General features: G+C 43.5%; 1 long non-coding RNA gene across 2 annotated transcripts; it reads right to left on the reverse strand.

Moving 5' to 3' along the window:
• Positions 1–3,876: 3,876 nt before the first annotated feature.
• Positions 3,877–15,178, reverse strand: LOC102155597. 2 transcript variants are annotated; one of them, XR_005368186.1, is made up of 4 exons: positions 15,031–15,178; positions 12,252–12,333; positions 6,321–6,440; positions 3,877–5,754 (listed from the first exon to the last, which is right to left on the reverse strand). It is a non-coding gene; the product is annotated as an uncharacterized LOC102155597 (long non-coding RNA). The 2 variants fall into 2 exon arrangements; XR_005368187.1 differs by having other exon boundaries at positions 6,321–9,696.
• Positions 15,179–15,208: the final 30 nt, after the last annotated feature.

The raw sequence follows: 15,208 nt of genomic DNA on the forward strand, positions 1-15,208 counted from the left end.
AAGAGGCACTGGGTTACTTAACTCAAAATGACATAATAGTAAACCTGGGGCACCTGGGAGGCTCAGTTGGTTAAGTATCTGACTCTTGACTTTGGCTCAGGTCATGGTCTGGGGTCACGGGGCTCTGTAATGAGCGTGGAGTCTGCTTGAGATTCTCTCTTGCTCTCTCTCTAAACAAATAGGGCTGCCTGGGGGGCTCAGTGGTTGAGCATCTGCCTTGGGCTCAGGGTGTGACCCCAGGGTCCTGGGATGGAGTCCCATATCCGGCTCTCCGTGGGGAGCCGGCTTCTCCCTCTGCCTGTGTCTCTGCCTCTCTCTGTGTGTCTCTCGGAAATAAATAAAATCTTTATAAATAAATACTTTAAAAAAAAAAAAAAAAAGGTAGATCCGGGATTCCCGGGTGGCGCAGCGGTTTGGTGCCGCCTTCAGCCCGGGGCCTGATCCTGGAGACTGGCATCGAGTCCCGCGTCGGGCTCCCTGCAGGGAGTCTGCTTCTCCCTCTGTGTCTCTGCCTCTCTCTATCATGAATAAATAAATAAAATCTTTAAAAAAAGGTAGATCCATGATCTGAATCAAGTAGTTTAATTCAAGAGCTTGTGTTCTCTGTACAAAATGTAAAGTTACACCCTAAAAAACATAAAACTATCCTCACTCACTTAATGTCAAATTGTTACACAATTATCTCCCTCCTATCCACTTCCCTATCTACAAGCCTATTAATATTTGTTAGGAAAGTGCACCAGGATTTTCTTTGTTTAGAGGAAAATCAGTTATTCCTAATACCTAAATTCAGTATTTTGTAAACCCTATCAGACCTGTTATCACCTTTTTATAGCATGCATTTTCTGAAATAGTCTTTACTTTTTAAAAATTTATTATTTTTTTATTCATGAGAGACACAGACAGGCAGTGACACAGGCAGAGGGAGAAGCAAGCTCCACTAAGGGAGCCCGATGCAGGACTCCATCCTGGGACCCTAGGATCACACCCTGAGCAGAAGGCAGACACTCAACCACTGAGCCATCCACACATTCCAAGTCTTTATTTTCTTGATATGAAATTCATGGATAATATAACCCACCTACACACATTAATAAAAAATAAATAAAATGACTCTGATAGAGAAGAGTAACTTATAATAGTGTCTGTTTCAACATGTAAAGGCATTAACATGCCCACATTATAAGAAATGACAAAGTAGTTAGAAAGTTACACCTATTGGTATAATCACAATGGATGGAGACTGTATTAGTCTGGTAGGTTTTACTTGTGACTCAGATACCCTGAGTAGCATTCTTCATGGTGACCAAATCTCGGCTAAGCTTTGGAAAAGAAAAAGGAAGAGGTCCCCTAGATACATTTCTGTTATCAGAATGTGTCCTCTAAGCACTATCAGCCAGGTGTCAGTCATGACATCGTTGTTAGTGCCTGAGCACCTTGAGAACTTGGTGGTGGTTACTGATTTCATTCCGGACAAACTTCATTTTTTAAAAATATTTTATTTATTCATGAGAGACACCGAGAAAGAGGCAGAAACACAGGCAGATTGAGAAGCAGGCTCCATGCAGGGAGCCCGATGTAGGACTCGACCCCAGGACTCCAGGATCATGCCCCGGGCCGAAGGCAGGCGCACTTAATTGCTGAGCTACCCAGGAGTCTCCTGGACAAACTTTAAAGACCATCTGAAGAAGGGATACAGCCTGTAGTTTGAAAATTTTCCATCAAGATCTTTGGATAAGATCTTTGAAAAAGTGCCAACATCAAAACTTAAATAATTAGTGTCTGTGTCTTTGAAGAAAATCATAGATACACATAGTTGAACACCATTTTAAGAAATATAGCATCAAAATAATTGAGGGCAGAGGATAATACTGTTTGGAAACTTGCAGAAAATTTTCTGAATATGTAGAAGTTTTAGAAATACCTTAACAATTTGTTTTGCTTTTGTTTTTCCTTTTATATATATCCAAGTATGATATTTGATTTACATCTAAATAACTATAAAAGAGCTTTTGAAAGATAAAAAAAATACATTGTGTCATAGTTCAAAGTCTTTTTCTTTTTTGCTCTCTTTTCTTGGTGATTTTTAAATAATACTATGTTTTAGAACTGACAGGGGGGCAGCCCTGGTGGTGCAGCGGTTTAGCGCTGCCTCCAGCCCAGGGTGTGATCCTGGAGACCTGGGATCGAGTCCCTGCATTGGGCTCCTGCATGGAGCCTGCTTCTCCCTCCTCCTGTGTCTCTGCCTCTCTCTCTATCATAAATAAAAAAATAAATCTTTAAAAAAAAAAAAAAAAAGAACTGACAGGGTCTTAAATTACATGAAATGCCATAGTTTCCTTCCTGGAAAATTTATTTCACAGTAAAACCTTGCAAACATATTTTCTTTTTACAGGTAAAATGATGTTAAATTCCAGGCTCAGATAAATAAATATAAGTGTTTTTCCCTCTCAGCAGTGGGACAATTTTGTTGTTGAGGACTTACTGTCAGTATATAGCATTCCTGACAAATAACTTTCTTTTTAATAACCAAAATATACCTCTGCGAATTTCTAAGACACGCCAAAGGAAGGTACATCTACTGAGAATCTGTTACCTAGCAGGCATAGTCTTCATACTGATTTTCACTAGGGGAAGCAACTGGTCTTTAAGAAAGTGACATGAACTTTAGAATAGTCTTTCATTATAAATGAAATAGTCTTGTAATTTAAATTGAATCACAATCTTTTACTCCCATTAAGCTATAATTGTTACAAACTAGTCTTCTTAAATGGGGCTTAGAATTGTTACAGTGGCTCCCAATAATCAAATCAGACCAAAATATCTCAAAAGACCCTGCCTACTCCAAGTTCTTTACCTATGTGGACTAGTCAGTCATGGACCTGGTTTCAGGTTCTAGCTCTGTCACTCACTATCTGTTTAACCCAGGGAAGTCCTTTCATCTCTCTGAGCCAGCGGATCTCTGTATTAAATAGAGATTGTAATACATACTTTACCGGTCTGTTAAGATGAAATAAGACATGTATAAAGACTTTAACACTGTAAGCTTTCAATGAATAAAAGCTAGCAGTATTATTTGTATCATTTTATGCTAATAAAGCTTACATACATTAAAATTAAACTAGCGTGCAAGGTACAATCAGGCACTAAATTCCACTATAAAAATTGTATTTAGAATTCAGACAAGACAGACATCCATGTGTACTAGGGCGGTCAGTGAAAACTTCATCCAGGAAATGAGACTTGAACTGTACTCTGCTATAGGTAAGAACTGAAAAACATGAAAAAGAGGTGGGGATGAGGGCATAATCACACTTGTTTACTGTTCCAGCTCTCAGCATGCATTCTAGACCTGCACTGTCCATTATAGTAGCCACTAGCCATGTCTGCCTATTTAATTTTAAATTAATTAAAATTAAAAATTCAGTTTATCAGTCACACTAACCACACTGTAAGAACCCGGGAGTAACATCTGACGAGTGGCCACACTATTGGAAAGCATGCATGGCAGAGAGCTCTGACAACCCCGTTTTAAACATATAGTATCTTCGGGCAGCCCCCGTGGCACAGCAGTTTAGCGCCGCCTGTAGCCCAGGGCGTGATCCTGGAGACCTTGGATCAGGTCCCGCGTCGGGCTCTCTGCATGGAGCCTGCTTCTCCCTCTGCCTGTGTCTCTGCTACTTCTCTCTCTCTCTCTCTCTGCATCTCTATGAATAAATAAATAAATAAAACATACAGTATCTTCAAGTTGTAGAAAAAAGGTGGCTTGTTAGAATTTGTTGCGTGCTCTGCAGCAACACGACCAGGGTCCTGAGGGAAAGGGGATGAGGAAATAAAAGAAAAGTAAAGAGATAGGGACAGGAGGGACACAGTGGATGATGTCCAAGCAGTGTCAGCTTTATTTAAGGTTCTACAACATTATATATATAAAAAAAATTATATAGCATAAGCAAAACAAAGCTAAGGAGGTATCTATTTTTAGCATGTTTGTGAAACCCTCCAAGGTTCCCCTTTATCAGTATGTAAGACAGACCCACTGGCGCCAGAAGACCTTGGTTAATAGATAAGCTTGTTGCTCCAGATGTACATACTTTATTTTTTTTCTCTCTCATGAGTTAAAACACAAACGACTGCTTTGTGTGTAATGGCTGTTTGCACAATTAGGACAGCGATGGTCCATCAGATAACACCTTAAAACCTTCCTGATGCATGCTGCTGAGCTGAGCGCTGCAACCTGTGGATCTTTCCGGTAACACGGTTATCTGTACATACTTTAAAAGAGTATTAGATATGGTTAACAGACCAGCAAGGACAGCACAGGCCCTTATTTAAATTTATGACCAGGCCAGAATAAATTGTATCTATTGTGTTATGTGGGTGATCACATACAAGCGAGCTCTGAGAACCATTGCTCAAGCCCTTTCTCAAGCGTCAACCAACTATTCACCCTTTAGGCTCCCGAGCCTTTTGAGTGGATGAGGGATGCAAGTCCGGGCCTGGTTTGATTTAGTTACTCCAGCTAGTCCGTGGCCGCCCACATTTCCCCCTTTTTGTTTTAAGATTGAAGAAATGTAATTGGGCATCCATGTTGAATCTGTGTTGTCTTGCCTTGGCCTGAACCATGCACCATGCAAAAGGTAAAATAATCACAATAGTAAATATAATTATAAACATCCAGAATGAATATTTTAATAGGTTGCCTGGATTAAATCCGTGCAGGCCATCCAAGATACGAGCCACCATTTCAGCCAGGTTTGTCATACCTATCTGAGAATGACTGATAATGGAGATTTCCTTTTGCAACTCCAACAAATCAAGACTTATATTACTATGAAACCATATTCCTTGTAGATGTTTCTAACTTGCTCCCACGTTACATTAGTGGCCTTCATAGGGGTGACACATATACACTGAAACCCGCCATGGCAAACCAAGGACATCTGGGTTTTCAACAGGGATAGTGGATTCCCCAGAAATTCTGCTTCTTCAAGCCCATGAAGACGACTGAGAATTTTTTGATCTATACGCTCCTGAGTAGACAGCGTACAAGAGACATTTCTTTGCTAAGTGGTTAATGTATTGTGCTGTCTATACACCCTGGGATAAGGCCATAGAGGCTGCAGCAGCAGTAACTATAAGAGCAACCAATGCAGCAATACCGGCCATCAACAGCCCAATCTTTTTAATTGTAGCTGCATTTTTACAGCAAACTGATAACCATAATTAGCATACCAAGGGCCTTTAATCTCAACAGGTAATAGTAAATAAGGCAGTTGCATAGTCAAAAAGATAGTGACAGGACCTGTTTGAGGTGAGGGCAAGTGCACAGGCAACAATTGGTTAATACACAATTTTTACATTCTAGTTCAAATAACATATCAGTTCCATTATTTTGTATGAAGGAAAAATTTGCCGTCTCATAGTCTACCACCAATAAGAACAGCCTAGGCACACAGGCATGTATAGTAAGATTGGAGTCCTTTGTGTTTGTGTAGCTGTTCTTAGCCATCTGCATCTTGGCCAGTCCCATAGCGGTGACCAATTTTTAGAGTTTTGCATGGTACTTTTTTCCGACGGTAGAAAAAACTCCTCCGGGTATAGTTACATTATGCATTGGTCGACCAGGTGGATATGCAACATAGCACAGAGGCTCCTTTCTTGTCATTCTTGACCAGTTCGTGATAGAAAATTTAGGGATGCCGTGAGGAGAGATGACCAAAGGTGTTTTTTGAAGGCACTCCGTCCAAATAGGACCTGAAATAGCATGGGTTAAATTTTGAGGACAATTGGGGTATCCAGAAGGGCGCCTACCTTGTTGAGGGTCACTGGGAGGCGTGTCACCAGTGACCTCATAGATGATCCACCTTTTTAACATTATGTTAAGTCGGGATGGAGGGTTTTCATTTTTTTTTATTTCTGAGAGATATATCACTATATGAGGTACTGGCTGAACTATCAAGCAACCATTAACTGGTTTTGGTCACATAGTGGTAATTGGAAGGACATGGGTACTTGAGCTGCCAGGCCTGTCCAATTGATAGAATGGTTTGCAACCTCCATGCCATCAGAACTAATCCCTCCAAAATATTCTGTCATATTGGTGTGTATTTGGGGAGTAGGATCATCCCAAGTAACCGGCCTTATAGTAGGTGGGTCAGGTAGATAGGCCCGATATACAGCTGCTTCACCAACAGGAGGGGTTGTAATAGCTAATACAGTAAGAAGGATAGTAAGTAAGGACTCATTAGGCTGTGTCTGTTCGGCCAGACTTATCACTTGATTGATCAGTTCCCTTATCCGGGCCCAATGGTACGACGTACGACAGGACACGTCTCCTTTTTCTTTTTTGTTGGCGAGTTATCGTCAGGTTGGCTAGTCTCCGGCGTAGGGGCAAGGAGTCGACACCATCGTTCCGGGAGCCATCGCGGGGTGTCCTCATCCTGTGGGAAAATACAGACAAACCCACGCCCCTTGCAAAGGACAGGGTCAGGGCCCTTCCAAATGCCTGTCAGTGGATCTTTCCACCTATCATAAGGGAGAGGAGAAAAATCTGGATGCCAAAACTGTTCAGCTGCCGTCTGTCCTATATTATCAACATTCAAAAAATTTAAAACATAGAGTTAGAGTTAAATGCATATGGGGAGAGTATTTCACTGTTCCCTGTAGTATCTTCCCCTCTTTTAATTTTTTAAGGTAAGATTTGAGAGTACTGTTAGCTCTTTCAACTATGGCTTGACCTTGTGAGTTGTAGGGAATTCCTATAGAGTGCTTAATTTGAAAGGTAGCACAAAGGTTCTGGAAGGCTTTGGAACTATAAGCTGAGCCATTATCAGTTTTTATGGCCTTAGGGGTTCCCATTTGGGAGAAGGCTGAGAATAAATGATTTTGAACATCAGTAAAGGCTTCTCCAGAATGTACAGTAGCATGGATATACCCAGAGAAAGTATCGATAGAGACAAGTATATATTTTAAGCGGCTGAAAGCAGGAAAGAGGGTAATATCCATTTGCCAAAGATGATTAGGCATCAATCCTCTGGGATTAATTGAGTAAGTAAGAACAGGATGGTGGATTGGACAAGCCAGACAGTTTTTTACTATTTGGCGGACCTCTTCTTTAGTGATGCGAAATTGTTGACGAAGAGTTGAGGCATTTTGATGAAAACTAGCATGACTCTGTGTGGCCAATTGTTTGTTGTTTACATTTGTTATATAAGTGTAAGTAATGGTATCAGCAATGTGGTTGCCTTCAGAGAGGGGACCAGGCATATTAGTATGAGCCCATATATGGGATATAAAAATAGGAGCTCGTCTGGTCCTGTAATATTTGCTGAATACTAGAGAATAAGTGATATAATTCCTCAATTTGTGAGTACGTAAGCGCGTGGCAAGGCTGGAACAGCTCGAGCCAGGTAGTGGCTGTCAGTGAATAGATTGCAGGGTTCAGGAAACATTTGCAAAGCCAGTTGGACAGCCTTTAGTTCAGTTCTTTGTATTGACTTAGTGGGATAATGACTTTGATAAGTTGTTTTAGCCTTAGAGGATTCCTTGTAGATTCCAATGTGCCCTGTTTTATCAGCATCAACAAATATAGTGACGGCGTTAGCCAGAGGTTCTGTTGCTATAATTGCAGAACTGAAGACAGACGTGGTAGAAAGGAATTGCAAAAGTCTGTCTGCGGGAAGATGATATTTAAGCTGTCCCGGATAACAGGACAAGGCTATTTGCCAATTTAAATTCATACTAAATAAAGCTTGTACCTTATCTGCGGTTAACATCGGCAACAGGATGTAATCAGGTTCTTTACCAATCATGAGAATAATGCGTTGACGACCTCTTAATATCAACCGGGCTAACATTTCAGTGTAATCATTTATAACATGTAATTGATGTAAGGCCAAATGGATCCATTCCAAAGGTCCATGAGATTGCCAAATGACCGCAGCTGGTAATTGGGAAGGCATTAACAAGATTAAATATAAAGGTTGTGTAAGATCATACTGAGTCACATGTGCCTGTGACAACTTATCATTAACAAGCTGTAAAGCCTTTTGGGCTTCTTCAGATAATTTGCGAGGAGATGAGGGAGTAATGTCTCCCTTAAGAGTATCAAATAATGGCTTTAAATCATTAGCTGTAATATGTAAGAAGGGTCTAATCCAATTAATATCCCCCATTAATTTTTGATAGTCATTTAATGTTCTTAACAAATGCGTTCTAATGGATAATTTCTGAGTTCTGATTTTTTTTATTTTTAACAATGAAGCCGAGATACTCAAAAGGCTCCATTCTTTGTATCTTTTCAGGAGCAATTACTAGATTAAATTGCTGCAATTTGCTGGTCAGACTTGAGAAAGCTTCTTGCAACATTTCCTCCTCGGTAGGTGCAGCAAGAATATCATCCATATAATGAATTCAGTAAACAATGGAATTAAACTTTTTACAAAAAGGCGAAAGAGCTCTAGCTACAAATTCTTGACACAAGGTGGAGCTGTTGGCCATTCCTTGTGGCAAAACTTTTTAATGAAATCTTTTTGCGGGTTCCACATGATTAATGCTAGGAATAGAAAAGGCAAATCTCTCACAGTCCTGGGGAGCCAGAGGAATGGTGAAAAAGCAGTCTTTTAGATCCAACACAATTATCTTGAATTGTAAGAGCATAGCGGAGGGTGTGGGAAGCCCTGGCTGTAAAGCCCCCATGGGCTTCATAGTAGCCTTAACTGCCCTGAGGTCTTGTAATAGTCTCCATTTTCCTGATTTCCTTTTAATTACAAATATTGGAGTGTTCCAAGGACTGTGAGTGCTCTGAAGATGACCCAAAAGCAGCTGTTCGTCTGCTAATGCTGCTGCTGCCTCTAATTTTTCTTTTGGTAGGGGCCACTGGTCTACCCATACAGGGTCATTACTTTTCATTCAATAGGCAGTGCATGGGGAGAGTTCAGTGGCCCCTTGAAAACCCAGTCCTTTTCGGGTGGTTTGACCCTTAAGACAAATGAGGACTGGGTTTCCTTCTAAATTTTTTCCTAAACCTTTGCTTGGATCATAGCCCATTTTATTCATTAAAGTCCTTACTATTTTTTGTTGATTTGGCATAGATATTGGGGCTGTAGTGAGGAAAACTCCCATGTCGGTTAGTATATCTCTGCCCCATAAGTTTATATCTATTTTTAGAACAAAGGGCTGAAAAGTTCCATAATGTCCTTCTGATGTAGACCAATTAAGAAAGTTAGCACTTATTTGAGGGGCACACGTAGCCCTACACCCCTTATAGAAACCTCTGAATCTGTAAGGGGCCAACACTTTGGCCAGTGTTGCCTGGAAATAACAGAGACATCAGCCCCATTATCTATCAACCCAACAAAGGGACGACCTTGTATTTGTTTTTTTGTTTTTTTTTAATTTTTTTATTTATTTATGATAGTCACACACACAGAGAGAGAGGCAGAGACACAGGCAGAGGGAGAAGCAGGCTCCATGCACCGGGAGCCCGACGTGGGATTCGATCCCAGGTCTCCAGGATCGTGCCCTGGGCCAAAGGCAGGCGCTAAACCGCTGCGCCACCCAGGGATCCCACGACCTTGTATTTGTAAGGTTATATATGGCTTGTCAATTGAAATAAGTTGAATCCAACAAATATTGGTGGAGCCGAAGCCATTTGCTCCCCGCTTTCCTCTTACAGATGGGTTAGAAGTTTCATATCTAGGAATAATGATTAATTGGGCAATAGGCATTTTAGGTTGCAAATGTAGAATGCCCTCCTTCAGTGTTACTATAATTTTAATTTTTCCTGCATAATCTTTATCTATTACTCCCAGGTGAACATTTAGTCCTTTTATAGTCCAACTAGATCTCCTAAAAGCAAACCCCAGGTTCCCTTGGGAAGGGGTCCCCATATTCCCATTGTTATGGCTTTGGGGGGTTTGTCCAGCTTTTAGATATACAGGGGTGTCTGAAGCTAAGTCTAATCCTGCGCTGGTGGGGGTACCGCGGTGTAATTTGCTGATGTCAGGGAGGTCGGCGGTATTGGCCCCAGGGCAGACATCTGAGGAAACACTGCTGCTATTGTTTGTTAGGGCTGCAGTGAGCCCCGCTTCCACTTTCCCTGAATAATATTTCCAAATTTATCCTTTTGGGAACAGCACTCATTTGCCCAATGATAGCCTCTCTGACATCTAGGGCACAGAGAAGAGGGTTTTTTCCCTATTTTTCCAGGTCTTTTCAGCCCACCTATTAACTGAGGGCATTTAGCCTTGAAATGGCCTGCCTGTCCACATTGAAAACAAGTTTGTCTTTTTTGGTTACCTCTTTGCTGCATACGCCTCTGAATTTCCTGAGGGGAAATCCCCCTCAGTGCTGCAGCTAGGGTAATTCCCTGTACATATGAAGACCCTATTTCAGCACATAAACGAATGTAGTCTTCCAAGGTTCCTGTCTTTTTCCACGGTCGTATAGCGGCTTGGCAGGCAGAATTAGCATTTTCAAAAGCCAGTTGTTTTACAATGATTGTGCCTGCTTCCCCATCCACCACTATACCTCCTACTGTTTTTAACAAGCGAGGCCACAAAATCTTGATAAGGCTCATCCGGTCCTTGTTGCATTTTGGATAACTTTTCCCACCTGGTCCCTGTTGAAGGAAGTCTTTTCCAGGCCTTAAGGGCACACTGTGAAATTTGATTGTATGCTATTGGTGGATAATCAATTTGCATATTTACCTCAGCATAAGCCTCTTCTCCAGTTAGCTTTTTTTTTTTAATTTTTATTTATTTATGATAGTCACGGAGAGAGAGAGAGAGGCAGAGACACAGGCAGAGGGAGAAGCAGGCTCCATGCATCGGGAGCCCGATGTGGGATTCGATCTCGGGTCTCCAGGATCACGTCCTGGGCCAAAGGCAGGCACCAAACCGCTGCGCCACCCAGGGATCCCTCCAATTAGCATTTCATAAGAAACCAGAATATTTGTCCTACGATTATATGTAGCCATTTCACTAGCTCTTTCAAAAAATTCAGTTTTCCAAAGTAAATAGTTACCACCTGATAGGCAGGCCTGAGCTATGACCTTCCAGTCTCCTGGACAGAGGGCGTCCAGTCCCACACTATCTAATAAGGACAGGGTATAAAGAGCTGTGGGCCCGTACTGGGCGGTGGCTGTCTTGATCTCTTTTAATATCTTAAAATTGACAGTAGAATAGGCTCTCTGGCCATTACCATTTGGCATGACAGGAAAACCCAAAAAAGCAGAGGTGTCCTCTCCAGCTTGTTGTGCTTGATGGAGAGTTTGTTGAAGAGGAGTTATTTTCAAAGGCGACAACCTGCTAGGAAGGTGTTTAGGAAATACAGGGGGATATCGAGCCATTGGAAACATGTTTTTAGAAGTTTGCCCTTCCTCCTTGTATGGGACCCCAAACTGAGGGTAAGGTGTCATTATATGACCATAAGGAGGATCTTTCCTGTAAGAGGGAGGATCAAAATTGCACGGCGGTGGCTTGGCATGATCTATGGAAGAGGGTCGTATTTTTTTGCTCATGCCTGGAAAGGGATCAATATCATGATTAGGAGCGCAGAGTTGCTCATAAGATTCCTGTTTGGAGGGGGGCCCTGACGGCCCTAGAGCCGAAGATGAAAAAAATATTTCCTTATCATCATCTAAATATACCTCATCTCCTTCAATTTCATCTCCTCCGGTTTCAAGTAAAGGTGGTGCCATAGGGATGCTCGTCTGAGGCATATTTATGGTTTCCTTTTGCAGTTTTTGTCAGGGAGGCAATTGAGAGGGCGATATCTGCCCTGGTGGTGATGGTGACTCAATCATCAATTTGTTATTCTCTTTTTGTTCCTCTGAAGAAGTCTGAACATCATTTTCAGGGAGGGATTCATGAGAGGCTACCGAGATTAATTCGAAAGTGTGTTGTGGATCTAAAACCTCTCTTATTTCCTCCCAAATTTGTATGGTGCCTGGAGGACAGGCCATAGGACCACGTTTTTTAAGTTGATTTTTAATTTCCTGTCCTACCCTTTGCCAGAGTCCAGACTGACAGTCCCTTCTTTTGGAAACCAGGGACACAAGTCTGATACGGTACAAAAGAATTGCTGCAAGGCCTTTTTAGATACCTTGGACCCTTCTCGCTTCATAAGGGCCTGTAAGGCGGTCACAAAAAAGACCTGTTCCATAGACTGTGACCGCCCCATTATTTTTTACTCCTGTTGTGGCCCTAAGTAGCCGGGGTCCCCTTACCTGTTTGTCAGCGACGACTTACCTATATGTGCACTTTCTCTTGCATGTGCTCAGGTCCCTGTTCGGGCGCCACTTGTGTGCTCTGCGGCAACACGATCAGGGTCCTGAGGGAAAGGGGATGAGGAAATAAAAGAAAAGTAAAGAGATGGGGACGGGAGGGACACAGTGGATGATGTCCAAGCAGTGTCAGCTTTATTTAAGGTTCTACAACGTTATATAGCTTAAGCAAAACAAAGCTAAGGAGGTATCTATTTTTAGCATGTTTGTGAGACCCTCCAAGGTTCCCCTTTATCAGTATGTAAGACAGACTCACAGGTGCCAGAAGACCTTGGCTAATAGATAAGCTTGTTGCTCCAGATGTACATACTTCAAAGGAGTATTAGATATGGTTAACAGACCAGCAAGGACAGCACAGGCCCTTATTTAAATTTATGACCAGGCCAGAATAAATTGTATCTATTGTGTTATGTGGGCGATCACGTACAAGGAGCTCTGAGAACCATTGCTCAAGCCCTTTCTCAAGTATCAACCAACTATTCATCCTTTAGGCTCCCGAGCCTTTTGAGTGAATGAGGGACACAAGTCCGGGCCTGGTTTGATTTAGTTACTCCAGCTAGTCCGTGGCCACCCACAAGAATTAAAATGCCATTCCACAGATATACAAAGTCTTAAGGAAAAAAAAAAATCACTTATTAAAATTTGTGCTTTCAGTTAGCATTTTTTGAAACAAAATTGTGTATTTGTAGTGGGAATATTTTCACTAGAAATATTTATGTTTCTCATAATATGAAAAAGACATCTAAATATTATGCTCCTTCACTATAAAACTTACCAATTTAAAATAATTTACAAAAGTGAGCCATTACTTTAGAGGGAAGAATGAAGCTAAACAAATCAAATTCAGGAAGCATTAGTTAAAAAATTTATATAATTAGGTTAATCATTTAAGCAACCAATAAAATGTATGCTTAGTGGGACAAGCCCCCAACTGTACTTTTAGTAAAGTGAAATAATGTAAAAGAAAATAATGAATGTGAAACAATGAGAATAATTATGTGGAATTTTACATCCATGTGAGTCATAGTGATTTGTTTGGTACAATACCAAAAATGGACAGTCAAGCCATTTAATAAACATGACTTTCTTATTTGAAAGCATCTCAAAATCCTACGGTTAAGAAATGTCATCCAAGGGAAAATACTTCCATGCACTTTCTAGATACCGTGAAGTTCAGGTAAGTAGCTAAATCCCATAAATGTTGTAGCCATGAATTTGTGTTGCCCTGTTCATTAAAACTCCAAAGCCTCAGATGTAATCTTACAAAAATAAGGTGATTTTGTTGTAGAGTCCCACGGTCAAAAACCTTTCTCACAACAGTCAGACTTTGATGATTTAAAAAAGTCTTCTTGTTTTAAAACAAGTTTCATCTAAGTCATTTACTACTTTCCATGTAAAAATTAATATGAGAAGTTCATAGTATGGTCTCTAACTTGATACTTCGGTTGTTATAACACTTCATCTGTCAGCTGAGAGCTCTGACTTGTCAATTCTTTGGCTCTAACACTATATTACGACTTCTTTTAGTTTGTAAGCAAACCATTCTAACACATCTGATTTTAAAATGTGCAAAGTTGGGGCAGCCCGGGTGGCTCAGCGGTTTAGCGCCGCCTTCGGCCCAGGGTGTGATCCTGGAGACCCGGGATCGAGTCCCACGTCGGGCTCCCTGCATGGAGCCTGCTTCTCCCTCTGCCTGTGTCTCTGCTCTCTCTCTCTCTCTCTCTCTCTGTGTCTGTCATGAATAAATAAAATGTTTATAAATAAATAAAATATATAAAATAAAATAAATAATAAAATAAATAAAATAAAATAAAATAAAATAAGCAAAGTTGATTTGGAAAGAGACCATCATCCATCGTTTGGCCACTAATACTGATCTTCCCAAGGTGAAGGTGGAATTCACCTTCATGATAAGGTGTCCGGTGTCTGCTCACCGCCCCTCACACCCTCTCACCCCACTCACCCCCCCCCCACCGCCCCTCACACCCCTCACCCCCCTCCCCCCCGCTCACCCACCGCCTCTCACCCCCGCTTCACCCTCACCCCCGCTCACCCCTCACCCCCGCTCACCCCCCTCACCCCCGCTCACCGCCCCTCACCCCCGCTCACCCCCCTCACCCCCGCTCATCGCCCCCCCCCCCCACCCCCCCTCACCGTCCCTCACCCCCCCCCTCACCCACCGCCCTCACCCCCTCACCCCCGCTCACCGCCCCTCCCCCCTCACCGTCCCTCACCCCCCTCACCGCCCCTCACCCCCCACCCCCGCTCATCACCCCCCACCCCCCCTCACCGTCCCTCACCGCCCCTCACCCCCCTCACCCCCCTCACCGCCCCTCCACCCACCGCCCCTCACCGCCCCTCACCCCCCTCACCGCCCCTCACCCCTCACCCCCGCTCACCCCCCACCCCCCCTCACCGTCCCTCACCCCCCCTCACCGCCCCTCACCCCTCACCCCCGCTCACTCCCCACCCCCCCTCACCGTCCCTCACCCCCCCTCACCGCCCCTCACCCCTCACCCCCGCTCACCGCCCCTCACCCCCCACCCCCCCTCACCGTCTCTCCCCGCCGCTCACCACCCCCCAGGAGTGACCCTCACCCCCCCAGGACCCCGGCAGGCCCCCCCCAGCCCCAGTTCCACAGGCCGGGCAAGGCACCGAGGTTCCCACACCCCGACACCGGGTCCACGACCCGCGGGGCCCCTCCCCTGCAGGTTCCAACAAGCCCGCACCCCGAAGAGACTCACGACTGCATTCCGAAGCCCTCCGGGAGCCGGGCAGGAACTCCGCGTCCTCGCAGGGGCAGAGATGGGTCACCGGGCCGGACCGCCGAGTCCCACCTGGGCCGCCCGCCGCCGCCCCGCCCGCGAGGTGCCCGCTCCGGCACCCGCCCCGCCCCCGTCGCCCTGGTGACGAGCCGCCGCG

The sequence above is a fragment of the Canis lupus genome, chromosome 12, assembly GCF_011100685.1.
Source record: "Canis lupus familiaris isolate Mischka breed German Shepherd chromosome 12, alternate assembly UU_Cfam_GSD_1.0, whole genome shotgun sequence".
Lineage (NCBI taxonomy): Eukaryota > Metazoa > Chordata > Mammalia > Carnivora > Canidae > Canis > Canis lupus.